The sequence below is a fragment of the Hypomesus transpacificus genome, chromosome 11 (genome assembly GCF_021917145.1).
Source record: "Hypomesus transpacificus isolate Combined female chromosome 11, fHypTra1, whole genome shotgun sequence".
Taxonomy (NCBI): domain Eukaryota; kingdom Metazoa; phylum Chordata; class Actinopteri; order Osmeriformes; family Osmeridae; genus Hypomesus; species Hypomesus transpacificus.
The window spans coordinates 8,733,201-8,756,908 of NC_061070.1; the positions used below are offsets into that span (position 1 = coordinate 8,733,201).

Consider the following 23,708-nt stretch of genomic DNA (forward strand, 5'->3'; position numbering starts at 1 on the left):
GATGCAGCCAGCCTGCTATCAATTATTTCCCTGGCCCCAGACACTTGGAGCTGTCAAAGCCGTACTGTCTTCTGTTTTGTAACAGTATGGGAGAGGGCCCTTGGAGGCACAGAGAAGCCTCGCCTTGGCTCGCAACGTTGATACACTTTTTTTTCTGTTTGTTGTCATCAACCCCTGCTATCGTGGAATGGTAAAACTGGAATGGTTTAAACTAGTCGGCGCTTCAATTTATTCTTTATTTTTTTCCCCTCTATGCATGCTTTTTCTTCCTCTCTCAAACTGCTCCCATCCTTCTTTGAATCTCCTGCACACAATGTGGGAGGGGGGGGGGGGAGTGAGAGAAAGACTTTCAGGCTGACAGCTCTGACCTATGTGTTTATGCTCAGGTTTCCAGTCATGTTCATGCACCCTGGGTAGCTGCGGTGTGCAGAGGGGGGCCGAGGGGGGCCGGGAGGGGGGGGCCAAGGGGGCCTCTGTGAGGGGGCACGCGGATCCTCTCTGCCCAGCTGCACACACACTTTCATCTTAACAGGTGCACTGGCCAACTCGACCCTTCCCACACGTCCACTGCAGTTCGCAATACCAGCAGAGAATGTAATGATTGGGAGGGGGAAAAAAGAAACTTCATTCTTAATAAATGATCTGCTCTTGACTTAACCCTGCATTTCCAATTAGAGTTGGATAATGACTGTGATCAAGATTATTAATAGCCTAATGAGAAAGAGTGAAATCTGCATGCATTAATCATTTATTTATCTGACTGCATTTTACGATGCATCCTTCCATCCTTCTGGGATAAAGGACACGAGATAGAGAGATTCATCATTTTTCCGTCGAATGACAGCACTTTGGCCTTCTCTGCCCCCATCTGTCCCCCGGGGCAAGCCCCTGGTTCATCCAGAACTGGAGCTTTGGCACAAAACGACAGATTCCCCACCCCCTCCCTCTCCCAACCTTGTCATTGCCAAGTCCTGGGACCTCATCGCTGAAAATTACATTCTTATGGTAAGCAAATGTGCACTAAAGCAATAGGGAAGTTTCATGGAACTGTCAGGGACGAGGGGAGTAAAGGTTATTTTACCCTGTGGGTCTGTGAGTAGAATAAGCCTAGAAGGCAAGTGATGCTTCTTCTGTGTGTGCGTGAGCTACTACGTAGGTTCGTGTGTGTGTGTGTTGGGGTGAGAGCCGGGTTATTGTCATTTAAGCTTCCCAAGGTCGGCTGCCATCTTGAGTGCTAATATTAACTCTTCATTCTGACAGGGAACATACTGCAGGCATGTCTGTGAAAGGTGGTTCAAGCTACAGTATGGGAGAGCTAAGATTTTAGTAGAGTACATAATTAGGTATGTGCATACTGCATGTCATGATCAGTAACCAGATCACTGTAGAGGTTGTGGCTAAATGAATCATACCTTACAACAGTCTTTTCCAGCTATGAAAGGCTCAGCATTTTCCCCTGGGTTTTGTGCTGGCCAAGCATTACTGATCTTGCGAGGCTGAAGACCAGTTGAGATGGAAAACCGTGTGTAGGCTTGCAAAGATGCTAAACAGGTTAAATGGCTCAAGCGGGATTTCTGTTTCCATAGTCTTTGTCAGTGAAAGACAATGAAAATGAATAGCATTGCAAAGTGATACGCCCCACTACACCTCTTACTGAACTGTAATCCACCCGCCAAATCTCCCCCGTCCCATACAAAACTGTCTGTAGGATTGAATTAGAATAGCCTAGATTTCAAACAAATTTGCTGACTCAATTTGATCTATTACTAGTCATAAGACATCAACAAATAGAAGTAAAACGTCATCTTAATCACCTTCTCGGAATCCAGAAAAAAAAAAATCGAGATTAACAACAAAAGCCAATCAAATTCAAACACCTCCCTAAACCAATATAGAAACTGTTGACAGACTTCGAACAGGTGAATGAATTCAATTTACCCTGTACGTGGATACTGAAGATTTTGTTTTCATCAGAAAATGAAAGTTTCGTCTTAAGCCCTTGGGTTTCTTTATCTCTCTTTTCTTCAATGGGTTTAGTCATGCACAGAGAAGGTGCTTAGAACTTTCCAAAGATTACCCTGAGAGGAAGAGGGAAACTCACTCAGTTAGAACCTTTTGTGAAGGGTTTACAGCTTAAACCCGTTGCCCTATACATCAGTGACCCCTTTTTCCCCCAAACTCAAAAGTTTCTCTCAACATCAAACTCAGGACAATCTTTTGATTTCCTGCTAGGTGAATGGAGTTCTAAGTCCACAGCTGTTGGCTTCCTCAGACAAAGGGGGGAGGGGGGGAGTGTTAAGGCACCAAATTTATCATGACTGGGTTTTACCTCTCCTGTCAGAACCATTTTTCTTCCACATGCTAATTAGCAATATCTTACACCCCTCTCCCTCCTTGACACCCCCCCCCCCCCACACCCCTTCTTCTATCAGTTCTCCACACCCTTCCACATCTCCCCCTCTTCTCCATAACAGCATCTCTCTGTGGCTTGGGGCCGTCACTCTCTAGGGAAGACCAGGTTAGTGAGATCGTGCAAAGCCCACATTAGAATACCAAACCACATCAAATGCCAGAGTCCCTTGGCCTACATTTGCCACCTCTGATGAACAGATTGCACGCAACAAGAGGTGTTGATCAGCTATTCCGAACTTAACAAGTACATATTATCAGGTCGAGAATGCCTCAACAAACATGCAGGGGATCAGAAAGCATGCCACCCTCTTGGCAAATGGGTATCTGAAAATAAAACACCTCCTAAAACACAGGAGGAAAATGACTGGGTGATGTGATGTGTCAGTTGAAAGGGAGGTTTTGTGGAAATGTGGTGGTGGATCATGGCAGTCTTACGGTGAGAGGAGGGAAGGGTCAAATGAAGCCAAGATGAGACATCATAATTCATACGCAGACCCGTTAACCAGTGGGAGTCTTTATTGACAGCAAAGGCCTTGTATCTGCACTGAAGGCAGTAACTACATCCACATCTGCTCAGCTGTAAGTCCTTACCAAAAGAGTTTTGGGAAAGTATGTGGAAACTTTAGTTGGGCAGAAAACTTCAGACTACTTCGAACAATCAATCTTTCAAAACATCCTCCTGTACAGTTTGGTGTGTGAAACATGCAGCCTTTCTATTACCATTTAGCAATGCATGCATCGTTAGACACTTCTGAACATTTAACAACTCAATTAATCTCTGCTAATCTCAATTCAAATCAAATGTTTGAGTGAAAGCCTCACCTAGTTGTAATATAGAAGGGGGAAAGAAAAAAAACATTCCACAAACTTGTCCTTGTCTCCCAGAAGTGAGAGAGGGGGCTGATACATTTGACATGATAAATATTTGCAGCATCCTAGTTCATCATCTAGCTGCTTAATCAGATATAATGTCTTCCAACGGCATTTATTTTTTTCCCCCCTTCTGCTCCTCCGATAATGGCAGACACCGACTGCATGCTGGAGATCAGAGAACATGGCCGGCAAGCCTCGCCTGCTACCATCCATCACACCCCAAATGGCTTCCCTGACACTCCCACCAGTCATTTCCCACCTCACGTGACCGCCATCTTGAAAATAGCCAGAGAGAAGAAGGGGAAGAAAAAAAAAACGGATGAAGGGTGGGTTGGGAGACATAAAATAGGGGGTTTGAAATCGCTGCCAAATGTTCTGACAATAGGATTCCAAAACACACCATCTGGTAAGGTGGGCCTGCAACACTTTCCAGGTGGACGGTGGGAGTGAGTGAGTGAGTGACTTCTCTTGTCGATAGCCCACATCTGAAATGTTTGACGCACACTACCCGTTCCCCCCCCTCACACACACACACACACACACACACCCCCACCCTTTCTAGCACTCTCCTTCCTGTCTCCCCACTAACCTCCTCCCTTGAGCAGAGGCCAGAGTCAGATTTATAACAACTGTCAAAGTCAGGGATGACAGATAAATTAATCTTCTCTTCATGAGTTTACATCCCAGGCATCTGGGCTGCTGAGCTGGCCCTAACAAGCGTCGGGTCTCTGCGAGCTGTCTTTTAAAGCTGATGTTTTCATGGCCAGAGATGAATTACCCCGTCATGAGAATCTATTTATACAGCAGTTAGAGGATGGGACGTTGGATTCAGGACAGCGTGATTTCAGGGGTTACGGTCCCCATGAAGCATCTGTTAAATCTGGTTCTGTCAGCCAGCAGTCCAAACCGGATCCATACAGAGGAGCTTTTGTTTGGTCGGGTTGTTTTTGTGTTTTTGTGATTTTGGAGCTCAGTAGACTTATTACTTCTTGGTGGTCTGACCTCTCTTATCTGTGCTCGGTCTGTCTCCAACATTCATCAAATGGAAAGTCTCCCAAGCGAAAGCTCCCGTTTCCCACCTGATCATGGCCCCATTAGTGAAACAGCTCTTACTGGCTGTTAGCTACAGCAGAGCAAGTGTAAAAATTCATACTTGTCATCCGAGGCTTCGGACTGGTTCTGTGGATCAGGCACCCCCTATGGATCAACCCCACAGTCCAGCTCAAACAAAACCGTAAACGCACTGGGTGCTTCCAAATGGGGCTTAATGGAGCCAAGTACGTTTGAACCTTAGCATGGCAGATTTCTCATTCTCAGTTTAAACACGTTTAAGTAATTTCTTAGGAACGCAATGAAAGCAGTAGGCCCCTGGGCCTTGTGGAAGGCTGCATAGAACTGAGACATGGCTGTAGCAAATTGGCATCATTAGCCTATATCCATGTCCGCACACCATACTTTTATGCAAATCTAGCTGGAAAAAATACACGGTTGAGTCACGGTGAAAGGTTCACGCTGGACCTCTGCTCAGACACTACAATGGAGAAACTGTGACCTGCACCGAAGCATTTCAGACTTAAGTTGTCCCTCAAACTGCTGACAAAACCCAGTCCAAGACTTTGCCGGTGAGGTACACCAGTGTAATTCATCTTAAAATGGATCGCCGTGTCACCTGGACTAACACTTCACTGAGAGGAGCCATCAATACATTTTGTCAAAAACTGCACGCTGCGCTAGACGTGTCATCAATCACAATTTACATAAAACAAAGAGCTTTCTATATGACAGCCAGTCAGAGCGAGGCCTGCTGTGGGGTTGGCTCGGATAAAAGGAGACGTTTCATAGGTCCACTGAGACTCCAGTCATAGATTGTAATGTCGATCTCTTAACCAATAGGTTTTGGCTCAGAACAAAATGAGCAATAAATCAGTGGTACCCGGCTCGTATTGCTTCCATGCATTCTGAGGTGAAACTAATCTTTAAAGGACATGGCCAACCTCAGTTTACTGTTGAGTAATTATTCTCTTCACAATCAAAATACAAAGACAGTGAATGTTATAACAGAGGGATCAATAGTTACATGAAGATTACATTGAGAAGCTGGTAGAGCTTTGAACAACAAGAAGAGAAGTCTATTTTGGACAGCTGTAAAAATGACTGATTCTCTCTGATGTCCAATAATATTTACACACATTGTGTGGACCAGAGGGAGGATTTGAACGTCATCTACCTCTACAAATTACTTAATCAATCCTGGTCAATCAGCAAAAGCAGCATCGATACCAAACACACACAAGGTTATTCCCTAAATGTATTCAAAAATATTTGTTTTTCTCCAGATCTTTTTGCCTGAGGAACACATAAAAAATGTTCTACATGTAGAAAAAGGTCTATAAAAGCAGAAAAAAAAAATATATATATATCTATATATATTTATGTTTGCCGATTGGGTTCTTAAATTATGAATAGAACCAGAGAATCTCAAGTATGTGTTAATGTATTTATATTGTCATTTACCCATATGCTATAAGTGGGTTGTTTGTGGAATAATGTATGCAATACTGTATATTTCAACCAACTGAATCATTTAGAAATGTCAAAGTAATCCATCCTTGATGAGATTCACTGAAGAGAGACACTCTCTGGGCTACATGCTAAGCTTCCTTTTGCTCACTAGACATTTAACAGTGTGTACAGCTCGCACTCGCATACACACACACACACACACACACACACAAAGAATTCAATTTGGAACCCATCATGGCAAGTGCAGAGGAGGACAGGAAAGTCATATTGCTATAATGCTCAGATTATCAATCATTTTGACACTTTATTGGCTTTATCACTGTACATACCATTAAAATGATGTCTGGACCAGATTGTCAGGGGGCAAAACATTAAACAGACCAGGATTAAAATGCAGATCCCAAACAACTTTTCCTCTGCTGATGATATTCCACAGGACTGAGACTACTAGGCAACTGACTTTGGACATGCCTGTCAGAAAAGACACCACGTCAATGGAGGCATGCTGACGCGAAGATAGTGTCACACTCAGGAAATGCAGAGGCTTCTCTGTATTTATCACCGGCTGTAGTCAGTCAGTCAGTGCACTAAAACGGCGATAACAAACGCTGGGGCGAAATGTCTATTAATCTCCCCTTGCACTCCTCATCAGACCTCATTGGCAAACTCCTTAATACCACGGCTTGTGCCCCTGAAGTCATTCTGGTGGCTTTGGGAGCTGGGAGGAAAGCAAATATCCATGATTCAAAAAGATCTTGACAGCTAAAAGGTTGTTAATGATCGTTTAAATGCTAACACTGTTGCCGGTCTGGCCAGAAGAGCCATGAAGCGGAAGAAATGTCTTGTTGCAACCTTTAATTAAAATGAAGGAATCGCAAACAACCAAGTCATTCTTTCGTTTTTTTGTTTTCACCTCTTTCCAAAACCAAATGCCTGGATACTGGTAGAACAACCAAAACGAAGCACCTTGGCATTAAGGAAGAGAGGTTGACTGCACTGTACTTTAACAAAAAATACCCCCAAATCTTGATTATCTATCTATACAGCAGTTAGAGGATGGGACGTTGGGATCCAGGACAGCATGATTTCAGGGGTTACGGTCCCCAAGAAGCATCTGTTAAATCTGGTTCTGTCAGCCAGCAGTCCAAACCGGATCCATCCAGAGGAGCTTTTGTTTGGTGGTCCCAAGCGAAAGCTACCGTTTCCCACCTGATCATGGCCCCATTAGTGAAATGGGCGTTATTGGTTGTCGGCTACAACAGAGCATGTGTAAACTCATACTTGTCATCCAATGACTGATTTCATTTAACTCACTTTCTATGGTGATGGGTTAAATTGTAGCAAGAATGGGAACTGGTGTCATGTGAATGTATTCATATATATAAATGAATAGGGGGATATATTAAATATGTTTGATAAACATTTTTTATACATCCCCAATGAAAATACATTTCCTCACAAGGTTAAGCGGTTACAAGTGTACGGATGAAGAAAGACGTTATGGCCGAGGCCTACAACACTACCGTCTGCAGTCTCTCAAAGACGAAGTGATCCAGACAGATGCCTAAGATACATTTCCTTTTATGTTCAACCACGATCTGTTAAGAAACTAAGAATACACAACAGCATTCACTGCAACCATTTACACCAGGAGGTCACACGGTGATGTGTGAGAACACTAAACCGTCATTGTAGAGAAAGCTACAGAAAGCTCAACATCCTCCACCGCCTCAAGTGTTTAGCACGAGGGGGGAGCATGGCTTAGCCTGATTTCTATATATATCTATCTATCTATATATATGTATATATGTATATATATATATATAGATGAGCCAATTATATGTTTTTTTTTGTCAACTTTGACCTCTAAACACTAAATGGTACATTAAAAACCATTCTTGGCAGCACAAAATCCAAGAAATCTTCTCAAACGTCTAAATGTGGTTGGTTGCTCCATGTCAACTCAATGCCGGGCCCTAATACTGTGATGGGAAGCGTGTGGCATCCCTTCTTGGTTACGCTGATTACAGACAACAGAAGCATGGTTCATATTGCATCGTCATAATCAAACATCTCATTGTGCAGAAGGCTCTTGACATTGAGTTGAAATGACGTCCAAGATATCTGGTGGGGTACATCTGCGACGGCAAACAATGTTACCCTTTCTGCCTGTGAGCAGAAAGACATCTGTCAGATTCTCCCCATACTCTCTGCTCCCTAAACACAAGACATCACAGCTTTAAAATAATGATGATATCATCCCAAGGCTGGCATTTCCCCACAGCGCACAGACATGAGTACAGCTTCATGACTGTGGCAGGCAGATGAGCAGCTGAATACACTCGCAGCTCGCTTTAATTTTCCAAATCTCTTACACACGTAGTTGAATATGAGATGATCTATGGGGCTTAGCAATACAAGCAGCGAAGCCTGCCGAGGCAGCATCATCAGACTAATTCCATTTATGGGGGGGGGGGGGGGGGGGGGGGGGGGGGGCAGGCCTTATAGTCTTCTGTTCATTGTGCATTGTGTTGGAGTGAAACATGAGTTCTCTTTTCTTGTGAACCCATTTAGCACTTAATGTGCATTCATTCCACGCGAGCGCTAAACAATATGTCCTGATGTGAATCGTATATTTTAGGCGACATTGAATAAGAACAAAACCCTGTGCCCAGAGTAGGTATCTTAGATTCTCCAATGGACCCAGGGAGGAAGAAAAGGGAATAGACAGCAGTGGACCTAAATAATCTCAAAAGGAGGGACATGCCACTGAGCCTCTGGAGTGAAGTTGCACGTGGACACGTAAACAGCTAATTTCAGGACACCAGCATCTCATGACCAAACACAAGATCCTTTCTGCCAGTTCCTCATTAGGAGGAATCCCCCTCCAGCGAACCACAGTGAGGGCACAGAGGCTGAAAACGGCAAATTGTCGCTTCTTCAAATCTAACAGCCACCTATGGTTTAGGTCACGGTGAGTTCCGAGTCTCTGATCGTTGTGTAACAGTACATTAAATATGTATGTCAAAGTGGGGAAAAAAACTCAACAAAAAAGAAAAGTGGTGTAATTTCAGGTAAGAATGACAAGGACATAATGGATGTATTCTAGTAAGACTGAGTAGCGATCTTCTCCTGTACTTTTGCTCTTTAATCTCCCAACAGACAAAATGGATCAGCTGGCTGAGGCCATATTTCTGTCTTCTCACAAAGGGGAACTGGGAATAGGGAAACTCCACATTATGAAAGCTATTATCTCTAGCCGCCAGTCTCCTTGTAAATGAGACAGAGGGCTGGTAAACCAAGACTAATAGGCTGTATGAGAAGGAAAAGTAGGGGACTGGGTCAAATTCCCCCTCCATCTCTCCCTCTCCATCAGTCTCTTCCTTATTCTTTCCTGTCTCTTTCTCTTGCTTTCCTTGCATCTCTCCCTCAGTCTCAACAACACCTTTATACCACCCCTGAATACATTTGGAGGGAAGCAATGAACAAGTTGAGTTTTTTGACAGAGACTCATAAATGATACTAGCTCAGGAAGATGTTTAACAGGTATTAGAGCACCCAACCAATAGGGTGGAATCATTTGAGGTGTAAAATATTGTGAAATAAAGTGTTGTATATGGAAGACTTGTATTGAGATTGTAGGGTGGGACTCAGTTTAGAAGCTGGGTCAGGTGTATGACTTGACCCATCATGCATTTTGCAATTATTATTTTTTTTACCACTGAACTCCCCCATTAATAAAAAAATAATGATCATCCTAAAATAGTCATATTACTACTCTTAGAACCAAATAACATTTTCTAAATGATTCCTTTGTTTCATTAAATTCCGTAATCCAGTAGGCTAATCTTTAAACCAGAAGCAAAACTCAAATGGCACCAATCGTGAACCAGACCAATATAAATAGCCGTCTTTGTAAAACTACGATTACTTGATCTAGTTCATCAAAGGGGAAAAAAATCCCTTTAAATCCTTGTTGATGGTGATACACTCAGCCACACATCCATCATGTCAGAGGTTGCTAGAAGGGCTCCAATTTGTGGTTCCAATAAAAAAAATCATTCATCCCATTTCCTAAAAAACAATCAACAGGGAATGACCAAAACAGGCTCTTACACTCTTACACTGACACTCAAAGGAAAGAAAATACACTGACAGTATGGTTCAGTTGTACAATGCAAACTATAGCTTAGACGTGTACAGTGTTTTGAGGCCATCAACATATTACTGAGGACACTTACATTAAACGTTTCCCCTTCTCACAAAGAAATACCTTCATATTGTTGAAATTCAGCTTTTACTTGCATCACCTACCCTCTTTTTTTTTTTTAATTGGTCCATCGAAACCTCAGCTAGCTTCTGGATATTCTTTTCAATCCTCCGCACCTGGAGCACCCTCGACTAGAGTTACAACTTCAAAAACAGCTCATGAAAAAATCAGGAGGCCTGTCTGACATGTGTCCCCGTGCCCTGATGGCATGCCAACACCAAAGGCCAGCATTGATTTTCTGTAACGCTGGCCCAGATTAGCCCTCTTCAGGGATTAGCTGCCTGTGCACGGCCTCAGGGTTTGCTATAAAACTAATAATTAATTTAAACAGCTGGGCCTGGAGAAGGATACACTCACTACACACTGTGAAGGGGCATTGGAGGAGCGACTGACGGACAGGAGCTTCAAGGGTCGAAGGACTGTGCGCAGTTTGTCTCCGCGGCCTGCTTGATGATGGCAGCAATGGTGACAGCAATGATGACATGATGCCCGCTGCCTCAAGATGGCTGCCACACACCAAGTTTGATCGTTTTCGATCGTAAATGATAAAACTACTGTACTGGAAGAGAACCATCACAGTGGATACATAACGATTAACTTTTGATATAGACAGAACGTGGCTTAGTTGACTGCTCATCTTGATTGACAGGCATGTCACAAGACAATTACGGGTGATGGGGAGGTGCTTAACGGGTGTGAGCAGAGCAAACACAGTCCTTTGTTAAGTCTTCGCACTCATACTCTGTCTGAACCCTAACAGAAGGTCAGAGTGATATACGGCAGTGAGGAGTGTCTGGAAAAGAAAGCAGCCATGTTGTTCCTAGTCAAGCCTTGTGAGAAGAACAAGACAGAAGATCCATTCATGGGCCTGTAAACAAATGGTCTTCCCCCAAGGTGCCACGGTGTTAAGGTTTTTATGACATGTGAAGTGATGCACACATCTAACGCTGTGAAAAAAGAAAGAAAGCTCGTTGAATTAATTCATAGTTTAAAATGTAGTGCCCCTTCAATAAATAATGCACATGCATCTCTCCCCCAAAAAGAAAATTACTAAAAATTGCCATTGCCGTCTCTTCCACCAGTGAAATCATCTCTTTACCTGGCTACCAATAAGTGCTGCCACAAGATAGAAAAATAAAGGGATTTTTCTCCCAGTCCAACACTTTCATATGATTGACACACAAACGGCCCTCAGATCACAAGTCTGCAGACACCTGTAGAAGTGCAGTATGTTCTCCGGAGGATTTCACCACACCAACCTCCCTTCCTCTCCCTCTCCTTCTTCCCCTCTTCTTTCTCTTGCTCCTCCTTTGCTGTTTGGTGTTTTGAAGCGTCTCCACACAGACACAAGGGTTCTGAGGGCCCAAGAGCCCCTGGCTTCTAGACAGAGAAAATAAAAGAGTGTTTGCGCCCCCCCGAGTACTAAAAGATCTCGTACCACCATCACTATCTGGGGAAAACCGTTAACAAACACCAAGTGTCTGGATAGACAGCGAGGGGAGAAGATCCAAGGAGTGTTTGGTCTGCTGATCATACAACCACTGTGAGCTACCCATTCAGTGCCTTCACAGATACAAGCATACTGGTGATCAGCATCATTACATACATGGCTTTAGTGGTCAGACAACAACAAAAATGGACTCTTGGTCTGTCAGAACACGAGACGTCTTCTCCGGAGAAGACAAGTCAGACGCCTGGACATGAAACACGCCATCCCCGTTTCTTACGTGCCGCAGATATATAAAAAAAAAAAAAAAAAATACTTACAAAAAAATAAAATGAGGCAACGGCCCACTGATGTCTTGCAGCCTGGCCATTAAAACCAGTTTTCCTTCTGATGGATCTGACGGATGCATCTGCTACTATTAAACCAACATATTTTTGCCTCTTTGTGCTTCTGAGGTCATTGCAGATTCCTGGGGGTTGTTCCCCATGCTGTCCAAATGAAGTAAACACTGAACAAACTGAAACCGTTAGGTGGGTCGGGGGTCATGTTGTACAGACTCTCCTGCTTAAACACCATCAAGCTCTACAGTAGGGATGGTGGCACAGTTAACAGGCAGACAGTTTTATAAGCGAAAGCTGTGAAAGATTGGAAATGGAAAGGGGAAATGTGCTGCAGCTGTGTCAAGAATGTGACACAGCTGTCCAGAGATGGACATGGTTTAAAGTATTCTGTGAGGTAAAGCAGTGGAAAAACAGCCCTATTTAGCCCAGACCAAGATTACAAAGCAAGCGCCTCAGACAGTCCGCAAGCAGGCCTAGTGTAAAACTACATAGGTGGCAAACCACAGTTACACATGACTCAAAACACTTAAGTCACTTTAGGCAGTCTTTATTGAAGATGTAAAAGTGAAGTCGAATAATGATGATGGCTCTGGGGGTGACGTTGTCTAATGACAGGATTCTGACAGCATTTTATGGTGGTGGGATTTATTCATCTACTGACAACCTTTATCATGTTCCCTTCTTGAAAAAAATACATACTCCCCCAAAAAATTACATGGCAAAAGCTGCAACCATCTTACAAAATCTTGGCTCAACAAGCCCATGTGTCTGTATTGACTTTTCCACCCCGGACTCTGTGAAGCTGGGAGTCATTGACAACCATGAAGCAACCATAACTGGCCAGGCACTACCAGGGGGAACTCCTTTGTTCTTTTTCCAGGCATTTCTTTTCCTTTTTTTTGGGACACATCCAGGGGAAGTAGCAGTATGGTTCCAGTATGTTCCATGCCTCCAAGTTACTTACATCATTAATCTGTAGTACGGGCTTTGTGTGATGGGAAAATGTAAACAGAAGGCCATGATAAGCTCATCTCAAGTCTCCTTTCCTTCATCTGCAAAAATCTAAACATTTTGATTTAGATTTGATTTAAAGTGAGATAGGACTGTAAGACTATTGATGAATTCCCATGATTTGCCCATAGCCTAAAGTATCAACACAGTTAGTGGCAACAGTGCCAGTCCTAATCATCTGCCTTTTAACACACACTTAGAAATGCACCCCCTAATGTCAAAATCTGACTATGAATTAGCTTCCTACTAAATTGCTTACTTACTAAACATGTCACTAATGAATTATACATAATTTCTCCTTCTTATTTACGTGGTGTTACAGCAACATTTGTGGGCTGGTTATAAAGTATTTCATATGTGTTTAAATATGCACGAGAACCAGGATCTTGGCTTAGCATGTAGCTACAGTCGATGTTTATGCAATTTTCAGGGGCTATCAAAATAAGTAAAACATTTGGACGGTTTGATCTGAACTTGTCAAAATAGAAAAGGGAGTATGTCCACACTGGCCCCATCAGGTCACCCTATAAAAAAGATCCATCCCTCCTCTTGCACTCTGGTAAAACACTACGGAAACATATTGTAGATTTTAAGAGCCTTTTTATTCAGCCAGACTGTGTACTAAAACTAATTGGATTTCTGTCAATGGAAAAAATATCTCCCTGAGACAGCTTTGAACTCAATAGCTTTGAGTGTACAACTTTAATGAGGGAGTGGGACCTCACCACATGCCAAGCGCTGGGGAGGAAAATTAAATAGGTGGTCAGCATAAAATATTAAAATAGCACGGTATCAAACATTTTTTTAAATGATGTCAGGCCTGCTCATTATGTCCAGAAAGGCAGTGAATTAAGCTATATTTAGTGGGTGATAATTGAAATCATAGCTGTAGTCATTACTACTGACAAGATTCTAAAGAATACCCAATAAATCCTTTCTTCTGAGTAGGGTCCCTGTGACAGATGGTTGTGTTAAAAAAACATAAAGTACAGAAACAGAAACAGAATCTTTCTCCTTCTCTCTATTCACTCTCCCCCTCTTTCTCTCCTTAGAGCCAATAAAATGTCAGCTTTTATCCTTCCCCTCCAAAGTGTTGGCTTGGTGTCAGCAAGCTCTTCTAAAGTCCTGCCACCGTGAGCTGAAGGCCTGTAAATCTCTGTCACTGGCACGCCATCCGTCTTGGGATATACAATAAAAAACGTGACGCAGTCATAAAAGGAATGGCATCAGTGCCCAGTATATATAATGTGAACAAAAGGGACATAAAAGATGTTCCATCCTGTTCCAAATCCAACACCACAAGATGGCCTAAGATTAGCAAGAGTTCGGTGGAATGCTCTAGAAGCGGCAATGGCGACCCAACACTGATTTACTGACGATTCCTCAGCTGTCAGTGAGCTTTTGTCGGGTTGTAATATAGAGATAGGGATTTCTACAGTAGTGGTGAAAGGAGCTGTACAGCTGGAAGTTGACTGAAGGACTAGTATTGTCTCCTTAGGAGCAGCCCATTCATGATCCCATGACCATGGGACTAATGTGATTACGTCAACATGGCTACTATATGTGTGTCAGCTATATCTGGCAGCATGATAATTGTCTAACAGACAGATTACCATCAATCAAGCAATATATATATATATATATATATATATATATATATAAATAAATAAATAAACACAAGCCTGCTAGACACGAGTCAGCATCAATGTAATCTGCAATACATTACTCTCCATCTTAACCTTGACGAGAGAACCATTGCAAAGCTCCAAAAGTGACCCGGCGACAGCATGCTCCCCGTCATTACAACCACAGCAGTATTGTTATGCCATCATCATCATCATCAGTATTACACTTGACAGGCGAAACAAATAAAAAATCACAGAAGAGGACGACCATAAGGTTTCGTTTCTCCAACCTGACAACAGCCCCCTCCCATCCATTTACACACCCCATACCTGGCCTTCTCCATTACCGTCAGAGGTAAGTCAACAGAGGGCCATAAATAAGAACCAGATTGCTGCGGTTGGGCTGTAACATGCGGAAGACACATTTTTTCCATCAGATACAGGATTGTCATCTAACCAAAACACAAGAGTGCATGCCTTGCCCGCGAGAACATTTCAAAACAAATTTGGACAGGCCTTCTTATCTTCTACCTCCCCTTGGCTGGACTTCCACAATGGGCCTGCCTTCTCACAGTGTCCGATACCGAGGTCCTCTTCTCTATGACGGGAATTGATCTCACGGTGTACCATGACTCTTTAAATTTGTGATCCTGGTGTTGAATGCATGGATGTGTTTGAACAATCTCCTTCTGAACGAAGTTGCAGAGGGGGCTTAGCTACAGTAATGTACCAATAGGAGCTGCATATCTTGACTGTCAAGTAACATCTGATTTTCCTATCCTCAAATGGGATAAGGGATACAGGTTTCAGCAGACATCCTAAATAGGTGTACTCAAATTGGAGAGATGGAAAAACAAGACTAGGAATCAATTTACAGATCTAACGTGTTTTCCATTTTCCTGATCTCTCCGTCTCCTCCAGCACTTTCCCCAGAGTAGTCCATCAGAGAAAATTGTTCCAATGAAAATTAAAAAGGGTTTCAACACCGAAGAATTTATGTGAAATAGCACAGCTCCAGTTATGAATACATAATTTCCTGGCAGACCATGTCTCTCTCTCATATTGCCTTTATAAATCAATTTAGGCTTGAGAAACACTGTATCCTGCTTAATTCATGAGACACCGATCTAGTTATTCTCAAATACTACCCTAAACAGGCCTGATTGACCTGATGAAATACATTTCCAGACCGGCACCAAGCTTCCCATCACCCTCTGAAACACACATGCACACATATTACAGTTAAGTGATTTGAAGACTTCATACAGACATTTCTTTTATACTCTCTCCTCCTAGCTGACACTTCATCTGCATACTGGCATCTCGGCAGATTGAACACTCAGGCTAGACAATGACAGCATCTCTGCTTCCCAATTGTCACTTCTCGTTCCAGCCTGGGTGCAAAGCCTCTTCCTGGGCTTGAGCCAATAACAGAGCCTCCACATCTCTCCCCCCCCCCCCCCCCCCCCCCCCCCCCCCCCCGCCACATCAAAACGTCCAGACTCTACCTCGCGCGGAGAGAAGCAGGTGGAGTGCTCCGAGTCGGTGACACTGATTTGTCAATTAACAGGACCCTTCCCGTGTTGACACACAGGGACTTGTAAGACGGCACGGTGCCTGTGACGAATCAGGAGAGACAGATGAGTGAGGCCTGAGCGGCAGAGTAATACCATAATGTGCTTTAGATATGAATATGAAATGACACAGCTGACAGGCCATACAAGGGTTTATTTCATTTCCCAGTGTAAAAGGCCTCCATACTTTGTCTTCTTTGTTCTCTTTTCATCAGACGACTTACATCTCATTCTGACAGCGCGGCGACATTTAGAGCACTTTGGTTTTTAGAAAAGGGAGTTAGCATGCTTGATTTGTCATTAAAATGCAAAACGGCTGCCATCAGCACCGTAGCTTACATGCACAGGTAAGGGTTCATCTGCAATGCAGCAGCTTAATATGGGGTCCTATCTCCACAGCTTCAGAGTGCCACTGTAGGCCAGATTATATACTGAAAATACTAAAGTGTCACAGGGTCAACTGCTGAATATATCTATATACTGTATAAAAGACATGCCGTTTTAGCTTAGCATTCTCTCAATTCCTTTTTTTCCTTCCTACAGTGCTACACTGGTCTCTCTGTTCCACCATGGCTCTTATTTCCTGTGCCATCATTTCCTTAAATTACTGTCCATTCTCATTGTATTGTTGTGTTATCATTGTATTCTTGTATTTTCATTGCATTCTTAAGCACCTTGTATTGCAATTTTGCAGAAAAGGTCCAATATAAACAAAGTCTAATTTGACTAGATATGTATACATAGACAGTATATTAACACATTCAAGACATCCCTTGAAGACATTAAGCTACCAGACAACATCTACGGGCAACATCCTAGTTTTTCTTTTGTTCACAGTTAGACGCCATAGCAAACTAGCATTACAGCAGTGCTATAAAACTGCCGTGGTTTTAGTGATGAAAACGGCATGAAACAACATTCAAGCATTTTCAACAAGATGTCACATCGTTTGGACATGACAACTATGGGGAGCACTTTGTGCGAGGACCAAGGAGAGGAGGACAACCACCAGAACGCAATGCCACGTGGCTGATGAAATGCTCTCGGAAGTTTGCAATCTCCATCACTATCACAACTTAGATTAATATTAAAAGATCATTAGAGAGAGCAGGCGGATCGCTGGATAGCAGGCATCCATCTTTATCTGTGCAGGAGTTACAGTATACTGCGAGGACGGAACTGAATCAGCAGGATGTCAAGGCAAAAGAATTTCTAGAAATAGATCAACTGAACTGAATCATACTCTTGAGATGAAATGTGAAACTGGAAACAGAGCTCTGTGAGAAGGGCCCTCTCATATCTTCCTTGGTTAAACAATCCGGGAATGTTTTGCTTCAGTGTCATTTCGAATCGGAGAAGGAAGTCGTTTCCGTTCGAAGCACGTGAGTGTTCCCAGTCCGTCTTCGTAAACTTGGGAGACTTCTGAAAAGATCCCATGTCACATGCGATACTACTGCAGGTAATGGTTTCGGGGTACCTTCACGTGACCAAGGTTTACGTGTACACAGTCGTGGAGAGGGACTGTGCCGACAGAACGGACTCCTTGTTGCCACGCGGCATCGCACAGACTGAGACAAAGCTGAAGGCACAATGATCTCCGAGTCCGTCCTCGACGACACTTTCTCATGGAGTCACTCTCCTCTAGACACCGATGAGACAGCCTGACAGCTTCGAGGAGTTGGTGAAGAGAAAGGGAGAGGTGTAGGTGTGACAGACTGCTCCCCCCAACTTCCTCCTGCCCCGGCGTCTCTCTCTCTCACTACGCCCACCTCAATGAAAGCCTCTACCATCAGGGTGACTCCCTGTCACATTTGAGGGCGAGGGCTGTCAATTTGATTCGACGGAAACAAGCACATTAGGCACGAAACCTTCCAAAAATGTCTCAAACGTGACTCCGGTAAGATAGCATCGGACTGATGGGAGTCCACTCTGTTTATCCTTCCGAAGTGGCTTCTGTCAAGCTCGCAGAAGACCTGGGCTGACAGAAAGGTAGTCATGTCCTCGAAGCACTGGTGCTCTTCTCCTAGAGGAATGGCGCTGAACAAACGTGTTGGTGTTCTCCAACATAAAGGAGATAACGGTGGGGGAGAGGGCTTTTTCATAAGGAGCTCTTCTCCTCTGGAACAGACTTTCCATTTCAATCAGGGAGGCTGTGTTCTCTGTGTTGCCTTAAAGACCTTTGTTTTTAGCAACCCCTCCGGCTGAAGCGCTGCATTAGCTCACATTTAACCCGGGGGGATCTCACCCCTACAAACACTGTAACTGCTGTTTGCTCCTCTAACCCTATATCTCCCCCAACATTACTCTCTGAGGGTTGAGGTTGGTTTTAGGTGCTGATCTGTGGGCATCTGTGACAGCCTATGTGATATTGCTTGTAAAAAAGTACAGTACACAAATACAATTACATATGATTTGATTTTAGATCAGGCTTGTTGCACCAAGAGTTTGAAGATATTCTGTATCATGTACAGTTTATTTTATCCCTCTTGCAGAGTTATCATGCATGGTAATTTCATAGCATAAGCACAGGATCCCCCCTTATTATGATGTGTGACTGGGTGTGTTTTGGATTTAATACCTACAGAGACTGGCTACGCTACCACTTCACTTCCTTAGCTTTGATCACTATCACATGTCATCCCTCTAAATTAATTTCTCCACCCAATCATAGCCTCAGGGAAGAGTCATGTGATCATGCGGCTTCATATCATGTCAGAGTGGATATTTGGTGAAATCAAGTTAGATTTTTCACAAGATCTGTCCGGAAATCTAGATTGTTACCTTACGACCTTTAGATTAGATGTGTAAAAAAAAAAAATGGAAAAAGCTTATTGGAACAAAATGTGTAAGGCTATACAATGCATGTTAGCAGTTAGGAGTCCATCAAACAATACCGATATCAGTACTAAATGGCTTGGGTATACTTGATTGCTCCTACTTTGCTCATCTGTCCGTACAATCCTTTGAAGATCAGTAATGATTTCTGGCATCCAAGATTCGCCCTTAACCAAATAAAATATTTATGATTTAATAATGTCAGAGTTATAAATATTTGATTTTGAACATCAAGTTTTTAATGTGACACATTCAAGGATAAGAAGTATATAATGCAAGCCTTGATCTCTCTGAAACCAACACATATTACGGCTTATACAGTCATCTATAGCAGCTAACACGTTTCCATGTCTAGTCTGGGGGGTGGGGAAGATCTAAAGTTTAAATACTGCTTTGGCCACCCTAGTAATTTATCTAAACAAAGTGTGTGAGTGTATATGGATGTATTCATACACAGAATACATATTACATCAGACCTAGAACATTGAATATACTCCAGTTTTGGTTAATTGAATTTGACCTACTAGGCACACACTATGCAATACTTTGTTAATTAAAGTCAGTTATATATTAACATAAGAATGCTATTGAATAATTTACTGTATGGATTGGTCTCCCATTGTTAACTGTTGAATGACACTTCAAGATCCAACAGCCTCATGTGACACCCCATGACCAACCAGTCTAACATCGCCAAGCCTGCAGTATGCACATCATAGAACATTACCTTTGTTTGGCATTCATGTGGGACCATCGTGTTTGAAGCCTATGACGCCGTAATAACAGATGAAGAGGCAAATCATTTTCCTGCAAGCCAGTGTTCGTTTTTCCATTCGTAGTGCTTCATTAGGAATGTTAATGCTCTGATAAGCACACATTTATGCACGACACCGGGGCAGCGTGATATTTAGCAATTATTAATGTGACAGACTCAGGCGCATAGCGAATCAATTAAACAGAAGAATCCACATTTCCAAGCCAGATAACTGCCCCAAGACGACAATTTTCACATGACAAAAAGAGCTCCATTCAGGGCCCTTCATGGCCTGACAGATCAAGAAAGGGTCTGAAACAAAAGTACCTTATAACCATCATCTTTCCTTTTTCACTTGTCAGATAAACTTTGCTAGTCTTGCTGTTGAGATGGCTTCCCCTCATGAACCAGCTGCCAACTAGGTGAACCTTCTTGTCCAGAATGGGGGAATCTGTTATCCTATTTGCCCCTGCATTAGCATGTCACATGTATTGATCAGGCCTTTTGTTTAGCCTAAGAGGGAATCCGACAGAGCTCTTCTGCTCTCAAGGTCTGATGCTGACCACGTAATGCACAAAACACACACTCCATTTCAATTGATGCAGCGATACACTTGCCAACAACAAGTGCATTGATGCAGGACTAAACATGCAGTTGATAATATTGTAATATGTGAGTCTGATTTTATAATAATATCAGGTCCAAATGACTGAGCATATTTATTAGCAACCATCATGTCTAACTAAAGTGTGCACATCCAGAGAATGACAAAATGGATTGGTCTGGTCAGGCAACAGACTTTCTAAAAGTACAGCAAGAATAAATGTATACTATAAAAAGTGATGGTTAAACCATGACTCATTATTGTCATAGGCTAATTTACCTTAGCTGATTAAAGCTGAGATCTAGCCTTCTGGCAAAGTGTCCAAATCTTTCACCAAGGAACTCTGGGATTTCTGTACAGTCATGTCCAATATAGGAAACCTTAAATATCAAAAAAGGGAGAAGAACAGTTTGTTATAAAAGATAACTAATGAATAAGCAATTGCCTGAACATTTCCACAGTCAACCTTATTTATAGTGAGAATTAACAGGAATTGGACGAGTAAAATGTTCCTGAAATGTTAATTGTACCTTTTGCTTTGGATGTCTGAACTAGGCAGTGTGGAATGCAACTTGAATAATTAACTGTTTAACTTGGTCTTTTGGTTTTGGAACCTGCTAAAGTTTTGGTGTGCAACAAGCTAAACAAACTATAGTTTGACGCTGAGCGTTGCATATAAATGCTACAAAGCTTTCGAATTTAGAAACAATGTTTTGTATCAATTATCTAAAGGTTCCAAAACATGGTTGAAGGATGGAGGTTCTCAAAAGTTGTTTTAGGTCACATGACAACGTGACGGTAATTCCCGCTCTGTTTAAGATAAAGTTACACTTATTTGAGCAATGAAGCCGACTTTGAAAACCGAATGAAGCTCATTCTTTCAGTTTATATCACACTTACAGCAAAAGACTTGAATGCAAGTGATATTTAAGTAGAATTTTCACTTACTTGCGTTCCATTCATTGCAACCAATGATTCGATTTGTGCCATAACTGATGACAGGACAACTCTGCTTGCTGCGTGCCAGTAGTTTGTTATCAGAGCAAAACCACCAGAAGTCCTTCTTACCGAGAAATAAAGGAATAAAACAAATTACGCTAAGAAGTATCTTTCAACACCAGTTTTTAGGTTGTCTTTTAGTAGCCTACTTGGCGTTCCAAATGTACTTCTTCCGCGTGCTTGTAGTTCTCAGCTGACCCAAAGCGGAAACACGTGCGGATAACGCACTGGGATATTTAACTCAATATTTGGGACATAGGTAAGGCAACAAACCTATAGGATATGCATAACTTCACGAAAAGTGGTGTGTTAAACGTTTTTGTTGTTGTGAATCGGTGAATTACAGGTCAACTTGTATCATCAGGCTGTCTCAGAGGCTACAGTAGCCTATATCTACCAATAAATAACTAACGATTTAGCTCAGGGCTGACCAACCCTGTTCTCGGAGAGCAACAGACCTATGTGGGTCTCAATTCCAACCTTAATAACATTATTCTAATAACTAGCTTGCTATCAAGCTGAATCATGTGTTACAACTCGGGTTGGAGTGAAAACATAGGCTTCGAGTGGATTTCTAGCTGAACAACGTGAACATGTTGTTTACATTTTTGTATGGTCATACATGTCAAATGCTGACCCAAGAATGATAGGCTAGCTCAAAGCCTATGGAAAAAAGTGGTGTTCTATCTGTGTTGAATCATTGTTGTTCAACATACTTTCAAATAATTGTATAAATACCACTTTAAATGAGCTAGACAACTGTAAGCACAGGTTGGGTGCTATATTTGAGTGGCTTATCCGTGTTTCGGTCTCGTAACGTAGTATGACGTCAGCTCGGAACCTCCCACACGGAAAAGTATCTCTACTTTGCTCAGCTCTGCACCCTGCTTGAGCAGCCAAACGCACATATTCCTTTCGTATAGACATGTCCCACAATTTCATGTTTTGTTATACTGAAACAGTGGTCTGTTAAATGTGATATAAGCAAACAAAGGATTACGTTTAGAAGGGTTCAGAATTCTAACATCTGTCTCTTTACATCGGAACATATTGCTCTTTATTTGCAGGTAATGTGGTTACGTGGGCTCTTTTTAAACCAGCCTAACTGGTGTTCGGTTGGCACCTTTTTGTAATGCATTAGTTCGTGCATGCTTTCATTATGATGTTGAACACTTCTGCCTTCCTCGGCGGTTTATGCTAAGCTTGGTCAGTGAAAGTAGGCTAGCCTATTAGAGCTATCTGCCATTCGCTAACGGTAGCCTTAAACCAAAAAACTACATATTAAGCTTCATGTAAATCCATCTTAAGTTTATGATAACAATAGCCTAGTTGGTCATTAATGTACACTACCTAAAAACAAACCGAACTGCTAGAATGTGTCCGCGCAGGTGCACAAACTTTACTGTTTAAAATAACATCCCGCTTCAAAACTGCAGTCTAATTAAATGTCATTATACAAGGTCAGAAATGTCTGAATAATTGTGTCTAAACTTTACACCCTGAACACTTTCCCTGTCTCAATTCCACAAAAACGACACAACATTCATCGATGGACTAAGGAAAGTTAATTCGGCAGTGGAACTAAAAGTCCAACACGGCAACTCCCGTGCTGTAAATAATAATGTGCATGCAGGGAGTGATTCATAAACATGTCGCCGTTATGAAATATACGGGGTCATTTTAAACTTTCTATTTAAATATCATGAATTATGGCCGCGAAAAATGTGTTCCTATTTAAGGGTAATGCCGAGTATTTGGTGTCTGGTGCAGAAGCCCATTCGTCATATGGACAATAAAGAGGGTTTTCGCCTGACGCTGGAAATTTATGGTTGCCCTTCTATGCCCTAATAACTCACGTATTGTGTCATGGACTGACAATTCTTGCGGAAAACAGCAAGCCTGTTATCAATCACGTATCTTTGCATATTGTGAAACCGTCTCTCCCTTGTCAGGAGTTAGACAATATAACAATAGACCTCTAAGAAATTGGCTAAAAGGGCGGTCTAGCATTAGTATATTTCTTGTCTATTTCTAATAGGCCTATGCCGTCCAAAAAACAAAATTAAAAGCATTGTTTAGAATATTGTGTTATACATTATGTGAATAATGGTCGATTTGAAAAGTCTGTCAATTCATAACATTGAATATTAGATACAACCAAATGCATATATCTGCAATTCATCATATGACGTGCAACATCCACTCCAAAAATCTGTAGCATAATTTCAATTGACTTGTATCCTATAACAAACATTTATTTGTAACTTTTCCTTACAACACGCATGTCAGAGCTAAAAATAAAAATATATAGGGTTTAATAATCACACAGGCCTGAAAGTTAACTTAAATAGATTTATTTAGGCTAGCACATTTTATCTTAAGTAAAAATAAATCAGCAAATCATTATATTGTAACATAACATAACATAACTAAAATAGGC

The 23,708-nt window shown here is 42.2% G+C and overlaps 1 long non-coding RNA gene across 2 annotated transcripts; it reads right to left on the bottom strand.

The window, feature by feature from the left end:
* Positions 1–1,949: 1,949 nt before the first annotated feature.
* Positions 1,950–23,707, bottom strand: LOC124473584. Of its 2 annotated transcripts, none has more exons than XR_006956729.1 (3): positions 21,218–23,707; positions 20,549–20,649; positions 1,950–3,560 (listed from the first exon to the last, which is right to left on the bottom strand). It is a non-coding gene; the product is annotated as an uncharacterized LOC124473584 (long non-coding RNA). The 2 variants fall into 2 exon arrangements; XR_006956730.1 differs by lacking the exon at positions 1,950–3,560 and adding an exon at positions 16,011–16,119.
* Position 23,708: the final 1 nt, after the last annotated feature.